Source organism: Rhinoraja longicauda, chromosome 43 (assembly GCF_053455715.1).
Source record: "Rhinoraja longicauda isolate Sanriku21f chromosome 43, sRhiLon1.1, whole genome shotgun sequence".
Lineage (NCBI taxonomy): Eukaryota > Metazoa > Chordata > Chondrichthyes > Rajiformes > Arhynchobatidae > Rhinoraja > Rhinoraja longicauda.
In genome coordinates this window covers 263126-288389 of record NC_135995.1, presented here as the reverse complement: position 1 = coordinate 288389, position 25264 = coordinate 263126, and the positions used below count along the sequence as shown (strand labels likewise).

General features: G+C 50.2%; 1 protein-coding gene across 1 annotated transcript in view; it reads left to right on the top strand.

The window, feature by feature from the left end:
• Positions 1-14039: 14039 nt before the first annotated feature.
• The window catches only part of LOC144612122 (sialic acid-binding Ig-like lectin 13), an 88248-nt gene continuing 77023 nt past the window's right edge, over positions 14040-25264 (top strand). The window contains exon 1 of the mRNA XM_078431680.1: positions 14040-14100. The gene's annotated coding sequence lies outside the window, so the exon portion shown is untranslated. The remainder of the gene's footprint in view (positions 14101-25264) is intronic.

Below are 25264 nucleotides of genomic sequence, written 5' to 3'. Positions count from 1 at the left end.
GAATAGCTGTCTGACATGTATTCTCGATGGTCTACAGCAGAGTGCAGAGCCAGTGAGATAGCATTACTGTTGACCAGCTTTGAAAGTTCAAACTGAAGTGGATCCAAGTCATAAAACATAGAAAATAGATGCAGGAGGCCATTTGGCCCTTCGAGCCAGCACCGCCATTCATTGTGATCATGGCTGATCATCTACAATCAGTAACCTGTGCCTGCCTTCTCCCCATATCCCTTGATTCCACTATCCCCTAGAGCTCTGTCTAACATTTGTGAGGCAAGAGTGGATTTGCACCCTTGGCAACCTCTGTTGGCACTTTATTACCGTGAATCTAAGTGCTACCAGATGGAAGACAGTAAGGTAGATCACAGTGGCCTTCTTAAACATGGGAACGATAGACCCAATGTTGGATCAGGTGGGAACCTTGAGCACAGATGCAAGAGGTTGAGGATATTCCTGAATTCTCAAAGTAGTTACTCGACACAGGTTTTTCGTACTCAGCCATGAACACTGTCTGGACTGGATGCTTGATGTAAACTCACTTTCTTGAAGGAAAATCTGCCAATGACTTCAGAGACCAAGATCACAAGGAAGAAGCCAACAGCAATTATGTTTATCAAAGAACAGGAATGTTCAATATCCTCAGACATATTGTCAAAGTATACCTGTGGAATGAAATGGTGAAAAGGAAGGATCTCACCAAGGACCTGGTCTCAGAAACCACAGATCTATTTAGTTTTCATGTGGGGAAAAAAAACTCATGTCAGAATGCATCATTAGAAAAGGGCAAAAAGGAAAAAAAAAGTAGACAAAATTTTGTACAAACCAACAGCAAGCATGGCTTCATAATTCCGCTTCACGTTCTTATAACGGAGCTTCTCCCAGTCACTTATTTCTTCAAACTCTTCCTTGGAAAAATAGCCAGCAATGTCTTTGAACTTGTCAGCATCCTGGAAAAACAAACATTGTATCTGATTCACTTTGGTGCATAATCTGTAATCATCAGATATGAATTCCAAAACAGATTTGAAAATATCATTTTTAAAATTTAATACAGGACAATTCCAGGATAAAGAATCACAACTTAAAATTAAAGGGTAACTTCTTCAGGATAGAAATTAGATATTTCTTCACTCAGAATATAGTGAGTTTTTTTTCTACGGTTGAAAGAAATCAGCTGTTAATTACATTCCAGGAAGATCAACACATTATTGATTCCAAGAAGTAATAAACCATATCACAGTAAGAGAGGAAACTGCATTTAGAGTGCAGGTCTGGCGTGATCTGCCTGAAAGGTCCAGACCCAAAATGTTGCCTGTCAAGATTCAAGATCGCAACTTCCAGCCAACAGACATCAGTGTCTACATTTCTGGCAATGAAGACAGTGACAATCATGGACTTCCCCCACACTGAAATCAGGAGCAGCACACAGTGGCTCCTGCAAAAACACTATTTAAAAAAAAAAAAATTGCCCGAGATAATAATCAGCAAGCCAGGCAGCATCTGTGGAGGTAGAAACGGAGTGAATATTTCAGGTTAATATTCTTTCCTCACAGCTGGGGAAAGTTGCCAGATGGAGACAGACAACTAGAAGGATGAGGGAGATGGTCTGAATGGCCTCCCAGATCAATATTAATGTCAGTGATCCACTTCAGAGACCATGGAGCTCATCCATTCCTCATTGACACCAATTCCTGGGGTTGTGATGATCTGTGAAGGAGCAGCAACATTTTCCCCGTTCCCAGGCTCCCGAGAGGACATTTATCCGGCATCTTCTGCCCACTCTCCAAGTCAAAGCTCCCTGGAGTCTCACCTCTGAGCCCTGCATCCCAGACATGGTCTCGTCTCCTTCAGCAGCACCTCGGTCTCCCTTCCTGAGCTCAGCCATTCACTTCACAGCTCACCTCGACTAAATCTCACCTCGGCAACACCCCACCTCGACTAAACCCCTCCTTCACTAAACCCCACCTCGACTAAACCCCACCTTGACTAAACCCCACCTCGATGAAACCCCACCTCGACTAAACCTGACACCTCGACTAAATCCTCGCCTTGACTAAACTTTACCTCAATAAACGTCGCCCCTCAACTAAACACACCTCACTACTATATTTCACCTCACACCTAAACCCCTCACCTCCACTAAATCTCACACCTCACGACTAATCTTCTTCTCACTCTTAAACCTCGCCTCGACTAAACCTCACCTCGACTAAACCCTTGCCTCGACTAAACTTTACCTCAAACCTCACTAAACCGCCTTGGCTAAACCCCACCTCACCTCAACTAAACCTCACCTTGTCTAAACCTCGCCTCAACTAAATCTCAATTAACTAAATTTCACTAAACCTCAAAACTCACTGAATCTCACCTCACTAAACTGCACAAGACTAAACTTTACCTCAACTAAACCTCCCGCCACACGACTAAACTTTACCTCAACTAAACCTCACCTCAACCCAAACCTCACCTTGACTCAACCCCACACCTCAACAAAACCCTCTCCTCCACTAAACTTTACCTCAACTAAACCTCACCTCACTAAACCGCCTTGGCTAAACCCCACCTCACCTCAACTAAACCTCCCACCTCACGACTAAAATTTACCTCAACTAAACCTCACCTCGTCTAATCCTCACCTCAACTAAATCTCAATTAACTAAATTTCATTAATGCGCAAAACTCACTGAATCTCACCTCACTAAACTGAGCAAGACTAAACTTTACCTCAACTAAACCTCCCACCTCACCACTAAACTCCGCCTCACCACTAAACTCCGCCTCACCACTAAACTCCGCCTCACCACTAAACTCCGCCTCACCACTAAACTCCGCCTCACCACTAAACTCCGCCTCACCACTAAACTCCGCCTCACCACTAGACTCCGCCTCACCACTAAACTCCGCCTCACACCTAATCCCCGCCTCACCACTAAACTCCGCCTCACACCTAATCCCCGCCTCGACAAATCGCCGCCTCTCTCCCGCTCCCGCTATTTATAGCCCCCCACCGGCCGTTGGCGGCGCGTCACGTGAGCGGCTCCAACCAGAGCGCGGGTCACGTGGACAGCTCGAGCCTTCGCCGGCAAAAGCCGTTGCGAGTCGCCCGCCGTCCTCGCTTTCCCGCCGCCGAGAGAGGTGGGGGCTGCAGCCGCGGGCGGGCGGGCGGGCGGCGCGGCAGGGGCTCGACGTCATCGTTAGCGTCAGCGCACTGCGCCCCTCCCCCCCCCCGGCTCTCTCGGGGAGTGCGCCTGCGCCGCTCTCCGCGCTCGCCCCGCACCCCACTGCTCCGCCCGCGGCCTCAGCCACTCCCCCCCACCGGCGGCGCGGCGGCGGGAAAGCGAGGACAGCGAGCGACCTGCGACGGATTTTGGCGCCTTTTGCCGCCGAGGGCTCGAGCTGTCCACGTGACCCGCGCTCTGGTTGGAGCCGCTCCGCTCACGTGACGCGCCGCCAACGGCCGGGGGGGGGGGCTATAAATAGCGGGAGCGGGAGAGAGGCGGCGATTAGTGGGGAGGTTGAGTCGGGATCAAAGATACTGGAGGAACAAGATGAACCAGTCCGTTGAAATAGCCCGTACTGTAGTGCAGTGCGCAAAGGAGCCATTTTAGTGAGCAACCCCCCCCCCCCCCCCCCCCCGCTCTGCCACTCGCAGTGTAATCAGTGTTGTGGGGGAACAGTGTGTGTGATGATCCCATTAAAATGCAGAATATGTCTCATCTATCAATGCACAGATTTTTGTTATTTTTCTTTTAAACTGATTTCTGCAAGTTTCTGCCCACTAAAATGGCGTCATGACGTACTACGGTTTTTAGGGTCGAGTGGTCAACCTTGTTCCTCTAGTATCTTTGGTTGAGGTAAAGTTCAGTGGAGGCTAGGATTGGGTGTGAGGTGAACATTAGTTGAGGCTGGTTTAGTCGAGGTGTGGGGTTTAGTCGAGGCTGGGGTTTAGTCGAGGTGTGGGGTTTAGTCGAGGTGAGGGAATTAGTCAAGGCGAGGGGTTTAGTCGAGGTTGGGGTTTAGTCGAGGCTGGGGTTTAGTCGAGGCTGGGGTTTAGTCGAGGCGAGGGGTTTAGTGGAGGCGAGGGGTTTAGTCGAGGCGAGGGGTTTAGTCGAGGCGAGGGGTTTAGATGAGACGAAGGGGCTTGGTCGAGGTGAGGGGTTTAGTCGAGGCGAGGGGTTTAGTCGAGGCGATGGGTTTAGTCGAGGCGAGGGGTTTAGTCGAGGTGAGGGGTTTAGTCGAGGCGAGGGGTTTAGACGAGGTGAAGGGGCTTGGTCGAGGAGGGGTTTGGTCTTTAGTCGAGGCGAGGGGTTTAGTCGAGGCGCGGGGTTTAGTCGAGGCGAGGGGTTTAGTCGAGGCGCGGGGTTTAGTCGAGGCGAGGGGTTTAGTCGAGGCGAGGGGCTTAATTGAGGTGTGGTTTAGGTTGAGGCGAGGTTTAGGAGTGAGGAGAAGTTTAGTCGTGAAGTGTGGTTTAGTGGAGGTGAAAGGTTTAGTTGGTTTAGGTATGAGGTGTATATAGTAGTGAGGTGTGTTTAGTTGAGGGGTGACATTTAGTGAGGTAAAGTTTAGTCGAGGCGAGGATTTAGTCGAGGTGTGAGGATTTAGTCGAGGTGTGAGGATTTAGTCGAGGTGTGAGGTTTAGCTGAGGTGAGGTTCAGCTGAGGTGAGGTTTAGTCATGAGGTAGGAGGTTTAGTCGAGGCGGGGATTAGATGTGAGGCGGAGTTTAGTCGAGTTTAAGGTTTAGTGGGTTGTAAAATTTAGCTGAGTTGGGAGGTTTAACTGAGGTGAGGTTTGGTCGAGGGGAAGGGTTTCGGTGTGAGGTGGTTTGGTAGTAAAGTCATGTTTAGTTGAGGGGCGAAGTTTAGTTGAGGGGAGGTTTACTTGTGTGAAATTTAGCTGAGGCAAGGTTTAGTTGAGGTGAGGGGTTTAGTCAAGGCAAAGTGTTTTGTCGAGGGGAGGTTTAGTCGAGCCGAGGTTTAGTTGAGGTGAGGTTTAAGTCGTGAGGCGAAGGGTTTAGTCGAGGTGTGAGCTTTAGTCGTGGCAAAGTTCAAGTGTGAGGTGGTTTGGTTGTGAGGTGGGAGGTTTAGTGAAATTTAGTTAATTGAGTTTTAGTTGAGGCGCGGTTTAGTCATGCGGTTTAGGTGTGAGGTGAATTTTAGTCAAGGCAAGGGTTTATCGTTGAGGGGCGAGGTTTTGTTGAGGTAAAGTTTAGTTGTGGTAAGATTTATGTTGAGACGAGGTTTAGGAGTGAGGAGAAGTTTAGTCGTGAGGTGTGAGGTTTAGTCCAGGCAAGGGGTTTTGTTGGTTTAGGTGTGAAATTTAGTAGTGAGGTGACCAGGTCCTTGGTTCGATCCTTCCATTTCACTCCACTGGTACACTTTGAGAATGTGTGTGTGTGGCCGGCCGGCTTCACCCTCTGCAGCGCTGCATCAATACACACGCGGCTCATGCAAGCTGTTTCCCCAGTCTGTGTCCGATGCGCTTGTGACCTGGTCCCTGCTCCTCCGGCCACCGTGAGGTTCCCGCGGTGGGCGACGAGTGTGTGTGTGACCCTGGTGAGTGCGGGCGGGAGGAAGGGCGAGGGCAGCATCAGGAAATGGAGGGGAGACACAAGGAACTGCAGATGCTGGATTACAAATAAAATACACAGAGCACTGGAGTAACTCAGCGGGTCAGGCAGCATCTGTGGAGGACATGGATAGGTGACATTTCGGCTCGGGACCCTGGGAGGGGGGACTGTTGTGAGGGACCGAGGGCAGGAGGGTCTGAGTTGTGAGGGAGTAGGGTCTGTGAGGGAGGATGGTTTGAGGGGAACAGGAGAGACTCAGGGACAGGGGATGTCTGCGGGGAAGGATTGAACACTTCCTCTCATAGAACAGCGCTTCCTCATCATCAGCCCTTCCACAACACGGCGCTCCCTCCTCACTGCCCCTCCCACAGTGTAGTGCTCCCTCCTCACCGCCCCTCCCACAGTGTAGTGCTCCCTCCTCACCGCCCCTCCCACAGTGTAGTGCTCCCTCCTCACTGCCTCTCCCACAGTGTAGTGCTCACTCCTCACTGCCTCTCCCATCGTAGTGCTCCCTCCTCACCGCCCCTCCCACAGTGTAGTGCTCACTCCTCACTGCCTCTCCCATCGTAGTGCTCCCTCCTCACCGCCCCTCCCACAGTGTAGTGTTCACTCCTCACTGCCTCTCCCATCGTAGTGCTCACTCCTCACTGCCTCTCCCACAGCACAGTGCTCCCTCCTCACCGCCCCTCCCACAGTGTAGTGCTCACTCCTCACTGCCTCTCTCACAGCAGTGCTCTCTCCTCACTGCTCCTCCCACGGCGCATGCTCCCTCCTCCCCCAGTGCTGCCTCCTCACTGTCCCTCCTCCCGCAGCGCTCCCTCCTCACCGCCCCTCCCACAGTGCAGTGCTCCCTCCTCACCGCCCCTCCCACAGTGCAGAGCTCCCTCCTCACCGCCCCTCCCACAGTGCAGTGCTCCAATAGTCAATAGACAAGAGGTGCAGGAGTAGGCCATTCGGCCCTTCGAGCCAGGACTGCTATTCAATGTGATCATGGCTGATCATTCACAATCAGTACCCCGTACCTGCCCTCTCCCCATACTCTCTGTCTCCGCTATCATTATCTAGCTCTTTCTTGAAAGCATCCAGAGAATTGGCCTCCACTGCCTTCTGAGGCAGAGAATTCCACAGATTTACAACTCTCTGAGTGAAAAAGTTTTCCCTCATCTCCGTTCTAAATGGCCTACCCCTTATTCTTAAACTGTGGCCCCTGGTTCTGGACTCCCCCAACATTGGGAACATGTTTCCTGCCACTACCGTGTCCAATTCCTTAATAATAGAAACGTAGAAAATAGGTGCTGGAGGAAGCCATTCGGCCCTTCGAACCAGCACCGCCATTCATTGTGATCATGGCTGATCATCCACAATCTGTAACCCGTGCTTGCCTTCTCCCCATATCCCTTGATTCCACTAGCCCCCAGACCTCTATCTAACTCTCTTAAATCCATCCAGTGATTTGGCTACCACTGCCCTCTGTGGCAGAGAATTCCACAAATTCACAACTCTGGGTGAAAAAGTTGCTTCTCACCTCAATTTTATATGGTCTCCCCTTTATTCTAAGACTGTGGCCCCTGGTTCTGGACTCGCCCAACATTGGGAACATTTTTCCTGCATCTAGCTTGTCCAGTCCTTTTATAATTTTATATGTTTCTATAAGATCCCCCCTCATCCTTTTAAACTGCAGTGAATACAAGCCTATTCTTTTCAATCTTTCCTCACATGACAGTTCCCCCTTCCCAGGGATTAATCTCGTGAAACTAAGCTGCACTGCCTCAATTACAAGGATGTCCTTCCTCAAATTAAGAGACCAAAACTGTACACAATACTCCAGATGTCGTCTACCAGGGCCCTATACAACTGCAGAAGAACCTCTAAACTCCTATACTGAAATCCTCTAGTTTTTGAAGGCCAACATGCCATTAGGTTTCTTCACTGCCTGCTGTACCTGCACGCCAACGTTCAGTGACTGGTGTACAAGGACACCCAGCTCTCGCTGCCCTTCCCCCTTACCTAACCTGACACCATTGAGATAATAATCTGCCTCCTTGTTTTTGCAGCCAAAGTGGATAACCTCACATTTATCTACATTATACTGCATCTGCATCTCACCCAATCTGTCCAGGTCACCCTGCAACCTCCTAACATCCTCTTTGCAGTTCACACTGCCACCCAGCTTGTGACATCTGCAAACTTGCTAATGTTACTTTTAATTCCTTCACCCAAATCATTAATATTATACGTTTCAATAAGATCCCCTCTCATCCATCTAAATTCCAGTGTACAAGCCTAATCGCTCCTCTTTCAACACACAACAGTCCCGCCATTCTGGGAATTAACCTAGTGAACCTATGCTGCACTCCCTCAATGGCAAGCATGTCCTTCCTCAAATTTGGAGACCAAAACTGCACACAGTACTCCAGGTGTGGTCTCACTAGGGCCCTGTACAACTGCAGAAGGACCTCTTTGCTCCTATACTCAACTCCTCTTGTCATAAAGGCCAACATGTCATGAGCTTCCTTCACTGCCTGCTGAACCTGCACGCTAACATTAAGTGACTGATGAACAAGGACACCCAGATCTCTTTGTACTTCCCTATTTCCTAACTTGACACCATTCAGTTAATAATCTGACTTTCTGTTCTTTCTGTTCTTACCACCAAAGTGGATAACCTCACATTTATCCACATTAAACTGCATCTGCCATGACTCTGCCCACTCAAGCAACCTGTCCAAGTCACCCTGCATCCTCATAGCATCCTCCTCACAGTTCACACTGCCACCCAGCTTTGTGTCATCTCCAAATTTGCTAATGTTACTTTTAATCCCTTCATCTCAGCCAGGGGCCTCCAAACTTTCTAGCATGAGGACCACATTATATATTTGGCACCTTTTGTGTACAATTATTTATAAAACAGAAAAAATACAGTGACCATCACTGGGAGAGAGGGGGTGTAGAGAGTGGGGGGGGGGGGGGAGAGTAAGGGGGTGAGAGGGAGTGGGGGGGGGGAGAGTGAGGGGTCGGTGAGAGTGGGGGGGGGAGAGTCGGGGCAGAGGGAGTAGCGGGTGAGATGCTGCCTGACCTGCCAGTCATTGAAAGTAGTCATGCAGGTGCAGCAGGCAGTGAAGAAAGCGAATGGTATGTTCGCATTCATAGCGAGGGGATTTGAGTATAGGAGCAGGGAGGTTCTTCTGCAGTTGTACAGGGCATTGGTGAGACGTCACCTGGAGTATTGCGTACAGTTTTGGTCTCCTAATCTGAGGAAAGACATTCTTGCCATAGAGGGAGTACAGATAAGGTTCACCAGATTGATTTCTGGGATGGCAGGACTTTCATATGAAGAAAGACTGGATAGACTCGGCTTGTACTCGCTGGAATTTAGAAGATTGAGGGGGGATCTTATAGAAACTTACAAAATTCTTAAGGGGTTGGACAGGCTAGATGCAAGAAGATTGTTCCCGATGTTGGGGAAGTCCAGAACAAGGGGTCACAGTTTAAGGATAAGGGGGAAATCTTTTAGGACCGAGATGAGAACATTTTTTTTCATACAGAGAGTGGTGAATCTGTGGAATTCTCGGCCACAGAAGGTAGTTGAGGCCAGTTAATTGGCTATATTTAAGAGGGAGGTAGATGTGGCCCTTGTGGCTAAAGGGATCAGGGGGTATGGAGAGAAGGCATGTACGGGATACTGAGTTGGATGATCAGCCATGATCATATTGAATGGCAGTGCAGGCTCGAAGGGCCGAATGGCCTACTCCTGCACCTATTTTCTATGTTTCTATGTTACTCCAGCATTTTATGATACCGACATGCATTAACACGATCTTTACCCACAACCCAACAACCTGTAAACATTTCATATTTAAATTTGACCGATAAGTTGGTCAAATAACATAGGCACCTTCTTGTATTTTTTGTGATTGATGGATTTTTCAAATGTGAATATCTCATAACGACACATTAGTGGGTTAGCAGTATATTGCACCAACCCCCTACAATTTTACATCATTCAAAAATGAACTTCACAAACAAGGATTACACTTTTTATTTCTGTCATTCATGGTAAAATGTACATCATTTTGTGTGCGAGATATACAGGGTTGCACTGTTTTGCATATCAGCTAACCAATGAAAAGATCAGGTCCTGATTCATACCAGCTCTTCACCTCCCCCCCCCCCCCCTTGTCTGAAGAAGGGTCCACACTTGAAACATCACCCATCCTTTTTCTCTAGTATCTTTGGCTCTGACGGTGAGGGACAGCGCCCCCATGTGGTCCTGGACATTTATGCTGCTGTGAATAGAATAAAGCAACCGAGTTCACCGTGTTACTGTGGATGTCGGAGTGGTCACTGCCGAACCCAGCTTTCTCTCAACGCCACACACCCTCTCTGCTCATGCTGCCTCCTTCAGTGAGCTGTGAACCTGGACTCCAACATCCCACTGCACATCAATGCTGTCAATGAAGAAAGGAATCGACCCGAAACATAACCCATTCCTTCTCGGTCCAGGATGAAAATTGATTTCTATAACTTCAAGTAACCCGTGCATTCCCTCGCTCTCCATCCCTCCCCCACCCAACTCGCACCAGCTTCTCGTTCTCAGCTAGCACACAGCCAACATTCAAGTCAAGTCAAGTCAATTTTATTTGTATAGCACATTTAAAAACAATCCACGTTGACCAACGTGCTGTACATCAGTGCAGGTACTAAGAATGAACATACAATGGCACACAAACATAACAGCACATACATAAACAGTTCACAGCGCCCCCTCAGAGGGCCTCAAATGCTGGGAGTAGAAATAGGTTTTGAGCCTGGACTTAAAGGAGTCGATGGAGGGGGCAGTTCTGATGGGGAGAGGGATGCTGTTCCACAGTCTAGGAGCTGCAACCGCAAAAACGCGGTCACCCCTGAGCTTAAACCTAGACCCGGGATAGTCAGTAGTCCCAAGTCGGCCGACCTGAGGGACCTGGAGATAGAGTGGTGGGTTAGAAGATTTTTGATATAGGGGGGCAAGCCTGTTTAGGGCTTTGTATGTGAATAGGAGGAGCTTGAAGTTGATTCTGTACTGTACTGAGAGCCAGTGGAGAGAGGCCAGAATCGGGGTGATGTCCCTTTTATGGGTACCCGTCAGGAGTCTCGCTGCGGCGTTTTGGACCAATTGAAGGCGGGACAGGGATGATTGGCTGATCCCAGTGTATAGGGAGTTGCAGTAGTCTAGGCGGGTGGAAATGAATGCGTGAATGATTTTTTCAATGTCGTCAAATTGGAGGAATGGTTTGATTTTAGCTATGGTACGAAGCTGGAAGAAGCTGGCTTTTACCACAGCGTTGACTTGCTTGTCAAACTTTAATGCAGAGTCAAATATCACGCCAAGGTTTTTGACATGTGGTTTGACTAGGGAGGATAGGCTTCCAAGGCTGCCTGTTATCGTTTTGATGGTATAAATGTAAATTGTCCCTACTGTGTGTAAGATAGTGCTGGGATCGATGGTCGGCGCAGACTCGGTGGGACGAAGAGCCTGTTTCCACGCTGTATCTTTAAACTAAATTAAACTAAATTTATAACATTAAATATATATATTTTTGGTGTTCATGTATAAATATGAGAGCAATTTGTTTGTGTTATTTGTTAGTTTAGTTTAGCTTAGAGATACAGCACGTAAACAGACCCTTCAGCCCGAGACCTGCGATCCCTGCACATTAACACTGCCCCACGCACACTGGGGACAATTAACCCACAAACCTGTACTTCTTTGGAGTGTGGGAGGAAACCCAAGCACCCGGAGAAATCCCACACAGTCATGGGGAAATCGTGCAAACTCCGTACAGATAGCACCCGTAGCCAGGATCGAACCTGGGACTCTCGCGCTCGAAGGCAGTAGTTCTATTGCTACGCTCCCGCGCTATCGCCGCACTAATGCAGAGAATCGTTGCTGGTCATCGTGAACACGATGGGCCGAAGGGCCTGTTTCTGCGATGTATCTCTAAACTAAACACATATACCTAGTGTGAACGGGTGATCACTGGTCAGCGCGGACTCGGTGGGCTGAAGGGCCTGTTTACACGCTGTATCTCTAAACTAACTAAACTGACCCATTGAGTTACTCCAACTTTTTGTGTCCATCTTTGGTTTCAGCCAGCATCTGCTGTTCCATCCTCAACTAAATTCACCCTCTCAACCGTAAACCCTCGTGATGGCAGACCTCTTTATTACAGATTTTTGTTCTGTCGGACGATGCTTTTCCACCGCTTCCCTTGCCGCCTCTTGGTTTGGTATGAATATTGATTTCTCTAACTTCAAGTAACCCCTGCATTGCCTCTCTCTCCATCCCTCCCCCACCCAAGCCGCACCAGCTTCTCGTTCTCACCTAGCAAACCGCTAACAGTGGCCTGTTTCCTTTGCCATCGTTACTTTTTTTGCACAAATTTCATTCATTTGTTCTTATCTCTCTACATCACCGTCGATATCTCTTGTTTCCCTTTCCCCGACTCTCAGTCTGAAGAAGGGTCTCAACCCTAAACATCACCCATTCCTTCTCTCCAGAGATGCTGCCCGTCCCACTGAGTTCAGGCACTGGAATTTTCCGCAGATTTCCGCATTTTAAAAATCCATTTTACGTGCTTTTTGCATGGTTTCCGCATTTTTCACTTTGCCAAATAAAGGGAGAAATCTGATCGAAAGAAAGACTATATATATACATAATGAACACTAGGGTTCCACTAGAGGTTGCTCGGGATTCTGCAAGAATTCCCCCCCCCCGGTGCGCCCTGGAAGTCTTCCCGAAAATGTGGCTCCTTGGCTGGGCAAGGCAGCCAATCTTGACCCCATCGGGACTTCCACGGCCGATCGGTGGGTTGAATTGGTAACCTGCGGCCGGGGCTCTGGAACTCCAGCCCAGCTGGAGCCAGTAAATCTATCCCCATAGGCGACTTCCTTGGCCTGCTGGATAAACCAGCAAAGCTCTGGAACCAAGAGTGCCAGAAAATCAGTGGTGGAAGTGTAATGAGTAAATATTAAATTTAAGTGCAAGATTACATAACTAAATTAATTAAGACAGGGTTAAAATATAAAACAAAGCAGAAAAGCCAATCACCTCTTTGGGCTGATTATCAATTAATGTGCAAATTTACTGAAAATTTTATTAGTGTGCAGTGACATATTCACATTATTTTGTAATGCCTGTTTTTACTTTGAAATGCACTAAAAGAGGCTTGAAACTGGTAATTTTGTGTGTAATTTTGCGTTGTACGCCTCATGCAAGCGCTCGGCTCTTTTCTTCCTTTTTTGTTGACCTCACTCACATGCCTGTGAGTTGCTCCAGCACTTTGTGTCTAATCTATCTACCCTTCGATTTGCAGTGTCGAAGGTGATGAGAAAACTGACCTGTGTTCGGCCTACGTAAGTCAACTCTGGAATCAAAATGAAGAAAGGTATTTTTGTGAGATATGAATCGGGGAGAGGGGTGGAGGGGAGAGGTTTACAGAGATGGGAGAGGTTTACAGAGATGGGGAGAGGGTGTGTAGGGGGTGGAGGGGAGGGGGTTAAAGAGACGGGGAGAGGAGGTGTAAGGGCCGGAGGGGAGGGGGTTACAGTGACGGGGAGAGGGTGTGTAGGGGGCAGAGGGGAGGGGGTTAAAGAGACGGGGAGAGGAGGTGTAAGGGCCGGAGGGAAGGGAGTTACAGAGATGGGGAGAGGTGCAGGTGCTGGAGGGGAGTGGGTGACAGAGACGGGGAGAGAGGGTGTAGGGGCTGGAGGGGAGGGGGTTACAGAGACGGGGAGAGAGGGTGTAGGGGCTGGAGGGGAGGAGGTTACAGAGGAGGGGAGAGAGGGTGTAGGGGCTGGAGGTTACAGAGGAGGGGAGAGAGGGTGTAGGGGCAGGAGGGGAGAGGAGGGAATTACAGAGAGTTGGTGTCGGTGCCGGAGGGTAGGGGGTTAGAGAGACAGGGAGAGGGGGTGTAGGGGCCGGAGGGGAGAGAGTCACAGAGACAGGTGGAGAGGGCACACAAACACACAGGCAGACACACAAACACAATCCTGGGAGAGAGAGACAATGAGAGAGGGAGAGAGAGAGCGAGGGAGGGAGGGATGGAGGGATGCACACACAGAAGGGTCTCTACCCAAAACGTTACCCATTCCTTCCCTTTAGCGGTGTTGCCCGTCCCGCTGAGTTCCTCCTGCACTTTTGTCTAACCCCCACAGATCCGCTGAGCTCCTCCAGCATTTTGTTTTCTTGATGAATAAAGGGAGTGTTTTGCACAATCAGCTTTGGGGAACTCGATGATACATTTCCCATCATTTTGTGAAAGAACATTTTCATTTTTAGCACTAAATTTCCTGTTAGAACTTCTGTCTACTTCCTCATCTATCAAGAGGTCGTTGGGCCTCTCGACTCTCTGCCACTTCAAATGTTATAGTGATAACGGTAGTAAAGAGAGGATACTCAATGCTAGCATTTATACAATCGGGCTTGTATACCAAAACAGGGATGTAATGCTGAGCCTCTGTCAGGCGCTGGTAAGGCCGTATTTGGAATATGGTGAGTAATTTTGTGCCCTGTATCTGAGGAAGGATGTGCTGGCTCTGGAGAGGGTCCAGAGGAGGTTTACGAGAATGATCCCAGGAATGAGTAGGTTAACCTATGGTGAGAGTTTGTTGGCACTGGGCCTGGACTCGCTGGAGTTTAGAAGAATGATGGGGGACTGCATTGAAACATACAGAATAGTGAAAGGCCGAGATAGAGTGGATGTGGAGAGGATGTTTCCACCAGTGGGAGGTCAAAGCCTCACAATTAAAGGACGTTCTTCTCCTCCTATTCCATCTGACCTTATGATAGGAGCATAATTAGGCCATTTGGCCCATCAAGTCTACACTGCCATTCAATCAATCTTTCCCTCCCAACTCAATTCTCCTGCCTTCCCCCCATAACCCCTGACACCTGTACTAATTAAGAATCTATCTATCTCTACCTCAAAAGTATCCATTGACTTGGTTTTCTGTGGCAAAGAATTCCACAGATTCACCACTCTTTGTCAGGCTCGAACTCTCGTGTGGACCGGACGTGATCTGGGCCGGCCAATCACGTGGTCAGGGGGTCGGGCCGTCGTGTGCCAGTTTGAAAAGAGCGCCAAAGGGACGCTAGCAGTCAGTCAGTAAAGGTCGGGAGAGCAAGAGCAAGGACGACTTCGCTGAAACCTAAGATGGCGCGACCGAGTCCAGTCGGCGTCGTGGTAGGTCTGCGGAGATTGTGCGTTTTTTTAACTTGTATATTCTTTTAAAATTTATTTTTAAGTACTAACACACTAGCACTAGTAATGTACAACTGGAAAACTCTCGTAAAACGAAACCTTAGCGTAACCAAAGATTTATTAGCCACTGTATTCACCGATCCAGCGTGGCCGACGGAGATCAAAAGAGCACGCAGCGGCAACATCAATGGGAACGCGGCTCCGAGAAAAAGTCGGAGAAAACATCGTGGAAGGCGGGGGGGGGGATTCGGAATAGGCTGAGAGCCCAAGCCTTCCGTCCACCTCTGCCCAGCATCCTTCAGGAGAACGTCCAGTCCCTGGAGAACAAGCTCAGAGAGAGGATCAGATTCCAGCGGGACAAAAGAGACTGCAACATCTTCTGTCTGACCGAGACATGGCTGACCCCGCTGGTGCTGGATCAGGTGATCTTCCCAACCGTCCTTCACTGTTTTCCGTGCGGACAGAATAGAAGAATCGGGGAAATCCAAGGGTGGTGGAGTTTGCTTCATGACCAACAATAACTGGTGCAACCCCAGGAATATTAAGACACTTTCTCGTTCTTGCTGACTATCTCATGCTATCCATTTTACCTTCCCCGGGAGTTCAGCCGTCTATATTCCACTGCAAGCGGACGCCGACGTGGCACTATCGGCCCTACATGATGTGTTGTGTCGACACCAAAACAAGAACCCTGATGCGGCTGTGCTGGTGGCTGGAGATTTTAATAGGGCAAATCTCAAAAAGGTCATGCCTAACTTCTGCCAACACCTCACATGTGTCACCAGGGGGGAAAGAACGTTGGACCACTGGTACACGCCATTCAGGAAAGGCTATAAGGCCGTTCCTCTCCCTCATTTTGGAAAATCTCACAACGCTGCCATTTTCCTGCTGCCAGAGTATAAACAACGGATAGAATGGGAAACGGCGGTGATGAGGGACGTAAAGTGGTGCTCTGACCATTCAGAGGCCATGCTGCAAGATGCACTGAGCGATGTCGACTGGAATATATTCCAAGCAAGTTCCAGAGACGTCAATGAGTTTGCGGAAGCGGTTACGGACTTCATTGCCACGATAGCCGATAACATCGTCCCCACGGTAAGGGTCAGTATCTTTCCTATTCAAAAACCCTGGGTGGACAGGTCTATTCGCGTTGCCTTGAATGCTCGCACCGCTGCTTACAACTCCGGCCTGGCCCGGCCTGGAGCAGCAGGACACCAGGCGCCTTTGGCAGGGGCTACGGACTATAACTAACTACCGATGCAGCCCCCCCTCAACCGGAAGTGCCGGCACCTCCTAAGCTGATGACTTGAACTCCTGCTACACGGTTTGAGATGGGCAACATTACCCCTAGCTCGCCATCTAAAAACAACGCCGCCAGTGCGCTGGCTAGCGAGGCTGGAGGGGGATCCACCGCGGGGGACGTGCACGCATTCTCGGTGTTTGAGCACGATGTGAGGAGGGCTCTGACGCGTATGAATACGAGGAAAGCTGGAGGCCCAGATGGTATATCTGGGCGAGTACTAAAGTCTTGTGCCACTCAGCTTGCTCCAGTGCTCACCACAATATTCAACCTCTCCTTGGCAAAGTCCGTGATCCCTGCATGCTTCAAAAGATCCATCATCGTACCAGTGCCAAAGAATACCTCTCCAGCTTGTTTGAATGACTATCGACTGGTGGCCCTCACCTCGGTGGTCATGAAATGCTTCGAGAGACTAATCAAGAACCACATCTGTGCCTTCCTCCCTCGCAATATGGACCCGCTGCAGTTTGCATACCGGTTCGAACAGATTCACGGATGATGCGGTCTCCCAGGTTCTGTACACCGCTCTATCGCATCATGTCAGCCAGAAGAGGGCCTATGTGAGGATGCTGTTCATTGATTTTAGTTCAGCTTTCAACTCAATAGTCCCCACCAGACTGGCTGAGAAGCTGCTGAAACTGGGGCTTAACACTCCCCTGTGTGCCTGGGTCCTGAACTTTCTCACCGCCAGGCCCCAAGTGGTCAGGATGGGGGAACACACATCCAGCCTCCTCACCCTGAACACAGGATCCCCCCAGGGTTGCGTCCTTAGCCCCCTACTGTACTCCCTGTACATACATGACTGTGTGGCCAGGTTCAGCTCCAACTCCATCATCAAGTTTGCTGATGACACTGTGGTGGTGGGCCTGATCTCCGACAACGATGAGAAGGCCTACCGGGAGGAGGTGGCTGATCTGGCACTCTTGTGTCAGGACCACAGCCTCCTCTTGAATGTCACAAAAAGTAAGGAGCTGATTGTAGACTTCAGAAGGGCTCAACATCCGAGGACGTATACGCCACTGGAGATAAATGGGATTACTGTGGATAGGGTGGGCAGCTTTAAATACCTGGGAGTCACATCACAGAAGATCTGACATGGACAACACACATTGCCAAACTGGTGAGTAAGACAAGGCAGCGCCTTTACCACCTCAGACAGTTGAGGAAATTTAGTCTCTCTAAGGATCCTTCAGTGCTTCTACTCTGGGGCTGTAGAAAGCATCTTGTCCGGGAACATCACAATCTGGTTTGGGAACAGCTCTGCCCAGGACAGGAAGGCTCTGTGGAGAGTAGTACGTTCGGCTGAACGCACTATGGGAACTACACTCAACCCCCTGCAGGACCTATACATCAGGAGGTGTAGATCCAGAGCCAGCAACATTATGGGGGACCTCTACCACCCCAGCAACGGACTGTTCCAGCTGCTACAGTCAGGCAAATGCCTCTGCTGAGACGGAGTTTCTTCCCACAGGCCATCAGGACTGTTAACTCTCACATCACCAGGGACTAATTTAATTTACTGTATTAATTTATTTTTTGTGTTAAATTTTTTTTTTTCTATTCTGTTTTGTAGTTTAGCACAATCCGCAGGCGTTGCCACTTTCATTTCACTGCACATCTCGTATATGTATGTGACAAATAGACTTGACTGGACTTGACTTGAAAGCAAGTAAGTGTTAATTGAAGGTAAAAAGTCAGTTTAAAAAGAGTGCCAAAGGGACGCTAGCAGGCAAATAGTGAAGTGCATACCTCCAAGCTCATCAGGAAGGCAGGAGAGAAGTGAGTACGTGGATTGGCTGCTCAATTAAATTAGATGTTTGGTAAATTGGCCAATTAGGCAATTTAGTGACTGATATAAACAAGGCTTGCACAAGGGGTGCAGCCCGGCCTGGGTGTGGCCCTGTCGAGGGAAGTGCGAGTCTTAAGTGCCCTGTGAGAAAAGTTCGAGTCTTTGGCTGCGAGGTTTTCTTTGGCTGCGAGATTTTCTTTGGCTGCGAGGTTTTCTTTGGCTGCGAGTCTTCGGCGAGGGGGCTGAGGTGGGGAGGATACACTTGTTTTTGAGCCTGATTTGTTTTTTGACAATAAAGTAATGGCAGACAAGCTGGTGCAGTGTGTTTCCTGCACGATGTGGGAAGGTAGGGACACCGCTGGAGCTTCTGGGAGCTGCACCTGCCAGAACTGTGTCCAGGTGCAGCTCCTGAATGGACGTGTGGTGGAGTTGGAAAAGCAGCTGGATGATCTCAGGGCCATCTGGGAAAGTGAGAGTTTCCTGGACAGGACCTACTGTGAGGCTGTCACTCCAAGGGTACAGGTCGAGTGAAGGTGGGAGCCCATTTCAAGGGGGAGCGAACGTGGACTTCAGGAGACCCCAGTGGCTGTGCCTATTGCAAACAGGTACACCCTCTTGGGAGCTGTCGGGGCAGAAGACTCTTCCAGTCCGAGCGGCGGACAAGTTGGCGGCTCTAATCCAGGCAAGGAGACTTACCGGGGAGACCGAAGTCAGGAAGAGCCATAGTAGTGGGTGACCCCATTGTCTGGGGTACGGACAGTAGATGCTGTGGCGGCAGGTGGGACTTGAGGATGGTCTGTTGCCTCCCTGGTGCCAGGGTTCAAGACATCACGGAGCGGCTTTAGAACATCCTAGTGAGGGAAGGCGATCAACCGGAAGTAGTTGTGCATGTGGGCACGAACGACGTCAGGAGGAAGAGGAAGGAGATACTGCAGTGTGAGTTTAGAGAGTTAGAAACAAGACTGAGAAGTAGGACGTCAAGCGTGGTTATCTCTGGACTGTTACCTGTACCTCGTGCTGGTGAGGGCAGGAACAGAGAGATCGGGGATATGAATGTATGGCTGAGGGGCTGGTGTAGGGAGCAGGAATTTAGATTTCTAGACCACTGGGATCTCTTCTGGGGTAGGGGTGACCTGTACAAAAGGGACGGGTTGCACCTTAACAGCAGGGGGACCAATATTCTGGCAGGCAGGTTTGCTTGTGCTACACGTGTGGCTTTAAACTAAGTAGTGGGGGGGAGGGGTTGACAAATTGGGAATAAGAAGATGGAGTTAAAGGGGAAGCGAATACAGGAGAAATTGCAAAGGACTCGAATAAATGAGAAGGGAAGTTCTAGATGGGATAAGGGAGTAAGGTCAGGGCCAATTGTGACCGGTGTGAGAGGGGAGGGGAGTTAAAGTGTTGTATTTAAATGCGCGAAGTATGAAAAATAAAGTAGATGAGCTTGAGGCTCAGTTAGACATTGGCAAGTATGATGTGGGAATCACAGGGACATGGCTACAAGAGGACCAGGGCTGGGAACTGAATATTCAGGGGTACACAACATATAGAAAAGACAGACAGGTGGGGAGAGGGGGTGGGGTCGCTCTGTTGGTAAGGAATGATATTCACTCCCTTGCAAGGGTGACATAGAATCAGGAGATGTAGACAATAGACAATAGGTGCAGGAGTAGGCCATTCAGCCCTTCGAGCCAGCACCGCCATTCAATGCGATCATGGCTGATCACTCTCAATCAGTACCCCGTTCCTGCCTTCTCCCCATGCCCCCTCACTCCGCTATCCTTAAGAGCTCTCTCTTGAAAGCATCCAACGAACTGGCCTCCACAGCCTTCTGAGGCAGAGAATTCCACACCTTCACCACTCTGACTGAAAAAGTTCTTCCTCATCTCCGTTCTAAATGTCCTACCCCTTATTCTTAAACTGTGGCCCCTTGTTCTGGACTCCCCCAACATTGGGAACATGTTTCCTGCCTCTAATGTGTCCAATCCCCTAATTATCTTATATGTTTCAATAAGATCCCCCCTCATCCTTCTAAATTCCAGTGTATACAAGCCCAATCGCTCCAGCCTTTCAACATACGACAGTCCCGCCATTCCGGGAATTAACCTAGTGAACCTACGCTGCACGCCCTCCATAGCAAGAATATCCTTCCTCAAATTTGGAGACCAAAACTGCACACAGTACTCTAGGTGCGGTCTCACCAGGGCCCGGTGCAACTGTAGAAGGACCTCTTTGCTACTATACTCAACTCCTCTTGTTACGAAGGCCAACATTCCATTGGCTTTCTTCACTGCCTGCTGTACCTGCATGCTTCCTTTCATTGACTGATGCACTAGGACACCCAGATCTCGTTGAACTTCCCCTCCTCCTAACTTGACACCATTCAGATAATAATCTGTCTTTCTATTCTTACTTCCAAAGTGAATAGCCTCACACTTATCTACATTAAACTGCATCTGCCATGTATCCGCCCACTCACACAACCTGTCCAAGTCACCCTGCAGCCTTATTGCATCTTCCTCACAATTCACACTACCCCCCAGCTTAGTATCATCTGCAAATTTGCTAATGTAGAATCAGTATGGATAGAAATGAGGAATTATAAGGGTAAAATGACCCTAATGGGAGTTATCTACAGTAGCCTCGACATAGGGTGCAAGTTGAATCACGAGCTAAAATTCTCATGTGGCAAATGTGGCACGTTTGTGGGAGATTTCAACATGCAGGTAGACTGGGAAAATCAGGTTGGTAATGGACCCCAGGAAAGAGAGTTTGTGGAGTGCCTCCGAGATGGATTCTTAGAACAGCTTGTACTGGAGCCTACCAGGGAGAAGGCAATTCTGGATTTAGTGTTGTATAATGAACCTGATCTGATAAGGGGACCCAAGGTGAAAAGCCATTAGGATGCAGTGATCATAATATGATAAGTTTTACTCAACAAATTGAGAGGGAGAAGGGAAAATCGGAAGTGTCAGTATTACAATATAGCAAAGGGGATTACAGAGGCATTAGGCAGGAGCTGGCCAGATTTGACTGAAAGGAGGCCCTAGCAGGGATGACGGTGGAACAGCAATGGCAGGTATTCCTGGGAACAATGCAGAAGTTGCAGGATCAATTTATCCCAAAGAGGAGAAAAAATTCTAAGGGGAGTAAGAGGCACCCATGGCTGACAAGGGCAGTCAAGGACAGCATAAAAATAAAAGAGAAGAAGTATATCATAGCAAAGAAGAGTGGAAAGCCAGAGGATTGTGACTCTTTTAAAGAGCAACAGAAGATAACTAAATACGGGGAGAAAAGATGGGGATCTTATCGAAACATATAAGATTATTAAAGGGTTGGACACGTTAGAGGCAGGAAACATGTTCCCAATGTTGGGGGAGTCCAGAACCAGGGACCACAGTTTAAGAATAAAGGCTAGGCCATTTAGAACGGAGATGAGGAAAAACGTTTTCAGTCAGAGAGTTGTAAATCTGTGGAATTCACTGCCGATTCTCCGAATGCATTCAAGAGAGAGCTAGATGGAGCTCTTAAGGATAGCGGAGTCAGGGGTTATGGGGAAAAGGCAGGAACGGGGTACTGATTGAGAATGATCATCCATGATCACATTGAATGGTGGTGCTGGCTTGAAGGGCCGATTGGCCTACTCCTGCACCTATTGTCTATTGTGCCAGGAGAATAAAGAATTTGGCAATTGGAGATTGAACTCGGGCAGACGTGGGTGAGCGACGGAACTGTATTTGGGTAATGATTAAACAGAGTGTTTACATGACGTGTGGACCACCTCAGTGGTGACCCCGTCGATCCAAAACGGCTTATTTTGGATTTTTGCCATGTTTGCAGCCGGCAACCTAGACCAGCAGAATGCAGTTTCAGTTAAACTCCCCATTTTCTGGACATCACAGCCCCAAGTGTGGTTCGAACAGGCTGAGGCCCAGTTCCACATTCGACAGACCACTGCCGATGCTACAAAATATTACCACGTGGTCAGTGCACTGGACCAGTACACCACCGGGTGGGTGCCTAATCAAGTACCTTCGCCAGCCACCAGCTGCAGACACGTGCGCTCCTTTTGTGCACTTTCGGTCTCAGCCTCCGCGACAGGGCCGACAAACTCCTGCACATGGATGGCCTCGGCGACCACAAGCCGTCTGTGCTCATGAGCGAAATGTTCGCCTTGCTGAACGGCCACGCGCCCTGCCTCCTGTTCAAACAGATTTTCCTCGAACAAATGCCTGATGACATTCGCCTGCACCTCGTGAACGAGGATTTCACCGTCCCCCTGCCGGGTAGCTGCCCGTGTAGACGTGCTTTGGCAGGTGAAACAGCCGGGTGGCGCCACCATCAACGGGGTGGTGGCGCGGCCTTGGCGGGTCAAGCGGCCGGTCCCAGCCTCCACCGAAAGTGCGCCGGTGAAGCTGGACACGAGCAATGCCAGCAAAAGTACGTGATGCTACGACCACCAAAGGTGGGGTTCCGAGGCACGCAGATGCCGACCACCCTGCGCACATTCCAAGAAACACCTCGGCCGGCCGCCAGTAGTGGCTACTCTGGCCGGCCAGAGGCATCGCCTCCTCTACACCTGCGACCGTCATTCAGGGCGGCGTTTTCTGGTGGACACGGGAGCGGAGGTCAGCGTTTTGCCCCCATCGGGAGCCGACACTCTCTTGGGAGCTGTCTCGCTCTCTGATACCTCATCGGGAGCCGCCCTGATTTCAGTTACCTCTGCTGCAACGTGTCCACGTGCCCTCACTGCCACTGGATCGCCTGTTTTGCTGTGTCAGTGGACAGAGGTGTGCAGTTCACCTCCGAGTTGTGGTCAGCAGTTGCCCGGCTGTTTGGCACTCAGCTGCACCACACGACAGCCCACCACCCGCAAGCCAACGGCCTAGTGGAACGTTTTCACCGGCACCTGAAGATATCCTTAAAGGCGCAGCTCACAGGCCCGGACTGGATGGACGAGTTGCCGTGGGTACTGCTGGGAATACGCACTGCCCCGAAGGAGGATCTGGCAATTTCCTCAGCCGAGCTGTTGTACGGCGCCCCACTTACTGTCCCAGGGGATTTCATCCCAGCAGCACGTGGACATCAGGAACCATCCTTGACCATGCTGACGTGCCTCCGGGAGAAGGGGGGCACGCTCTCTGCCGTCCCGATGTCCCGCCACGGACTCGCCCCCACGTGCGAACCACCGGCCCTCACAAACTGCCAGTATGTTTTCATTCGCCGTGATTCCCACCGTACGCCACTGCAAAGGGCTTAAGAGGGACCCCATCGAGGTACTGCAGCACGGCACCACGACTTGTGTCATCAACATGGGAGGCAGGCACGAGACTTTCTCCATGGACCGTCTTAAGCCGGCACACTTGGACGTTGACCAACCAGTGCAGGTGGCACAACCCCGCCACACATGGCGTCCACCGTCACGACCGCACCCGCCCTCATCTCTGCCAGCTGGGACCCTGAACACAGGAGACGCGTACACGTGACCAGGCCGCCTCACTCGTCAGCCTACCCGCCTTCAGTACTCTGGTTCGGTGGGGGGGGGGTCATGTAGCGGGCCAAGCCAATTTGGTATCGAACCATCATTTATCGGGCAGGACTCTCATGTGGACCGGGCGTGATCTGGGCCGAACAGCCACGCGGTCAGAGGGTCGGGCATTCGTGTGCCAGGAGAACAAAGGATTTGGCAATTGGAGTTTGAACTCGGGCACATGCGGGTGAGCGACGGAACACGGGCACGTGCGGGTGAGCGACGGAACTCGGGCACGTGCGGGTGAGCGACGGAACTCGGGCACGTGCGGGTGAGCGACGGAACTCGGGCACGTGCGGGTGAGCGACGGAACTCGGGCACGTGCGGGTGAGCGACGGAACTCGGGCACGTGCGGGTGAGCGACGGAACTCGGGTGAGCGACGGAACTGTATTCGGTTAATGATTAAACAGAGTGTTTACACAACGTGTGGACCTCCTCAACATCTTCGATTTAAACCAGCAACTGCAGTTCTTTCCTACAATTCTTGAATCAGTGCAGTCTTGTCCAAATGAGCAACCAAACCATGGCACAGTGGAACAGGAGACTGTCACACCCGTTAGATTAAATACCTCCAATTTGCCAGGGAGGGGTGGAGGGGCATGAGTTACAGAGAGGGGTGTAGAGACCGAAGGGGAGGGGTTTACAGAGACAGGGAGAGGGTTGTCGGGGCCGGAGGGGAGGGGATGGGGTATAGGGGCCAGAGGGAGGATTATAAAGAGAGGGAGATGTGTAGAGGTCAGAGGGACGGGGGTTACTAGACTGGAGGGGTGCAGTGGCTGGAGGGGAGGGAAGGAGGTTACAGAAACGGGGGGATGTAGGGGTGGGATGGGAGTGGGTTACAGAGATGGGGAGAGGGGTGGGAGGGGAGGGGGTTAAAGTGACGGTGAGAGTGGTATAGGGGCCAGAGGGAGAGGAGGGGGTTACAGAGACGGGGAGAGGGGTGTAGGGGCCGGAGGGGAGGAGGTTACAGAGGAGGGGAGAGAGGGTGTAGGGGCAGGAGGGGAGAGGAGGGAATTACAGAGAGTTGGTGTCGGTGCCGGAGGGGAGGGGGTTAGAGAGACAGGGAGAGGGGGTGTAGGGGTCGGAGGGGAGAGGGTCACAGAGACAGGTGGGGAGGGCACACAAACACACAGACAGACACACAAACACACAGACAGACACACAAACACAATTCTGGGAGAGAGAGACAATGAGAGAGGGAGAGAGAGAGCGAGGGAGGGAGGGAAGGAGGGATGCACACACAGAAGGGTCTCTACTCGAAACGTCACCCATTCCTTCCCTATAGTGGTGTTGCCCGTCCCGCTGAGTTCCTCCAGCATTTTGTTTTCTCGATGAATAAAGGGAGTGTTTTGCACAATCAGCTTTGGGGAACTCTATGATACATTTCCCATCATTTTGTGAAAGAACATTTTCATTTTTAGCACTAAATTTCCTGTTACAACTTCTGTCTACTTCCTCATCTATCAAGGGATCGTGGGCCTCTCGAGTCTCTGCCACTTCAAATGTTATATTGATAACGGTAGTAAAGAGAGGATACTCATTTATACAATCGGGATTGTAAACCAAAACATGGATGTAATGCTGAGCCTCTGTCAGGCGCTGGTCAGGCCGTATCTGGAATATGGTGAGCAATTTTGTGCGCCGTATCTGAGGAAGGATGTGCTGGCTCTGGAGAGGGTCCAGAGGAGGTTTACGAGAATGATCCCAGGAATGAGTAGATGAACCTATGATGGGAGTTTGTTGGCACTGGGCCTGTACTCGCTGGAGTTTAGAAGAATGATGGGGGACTGCATTGAAACGTACAGAATAGTGAAAGGCCGAGTTAGAGTGGATGT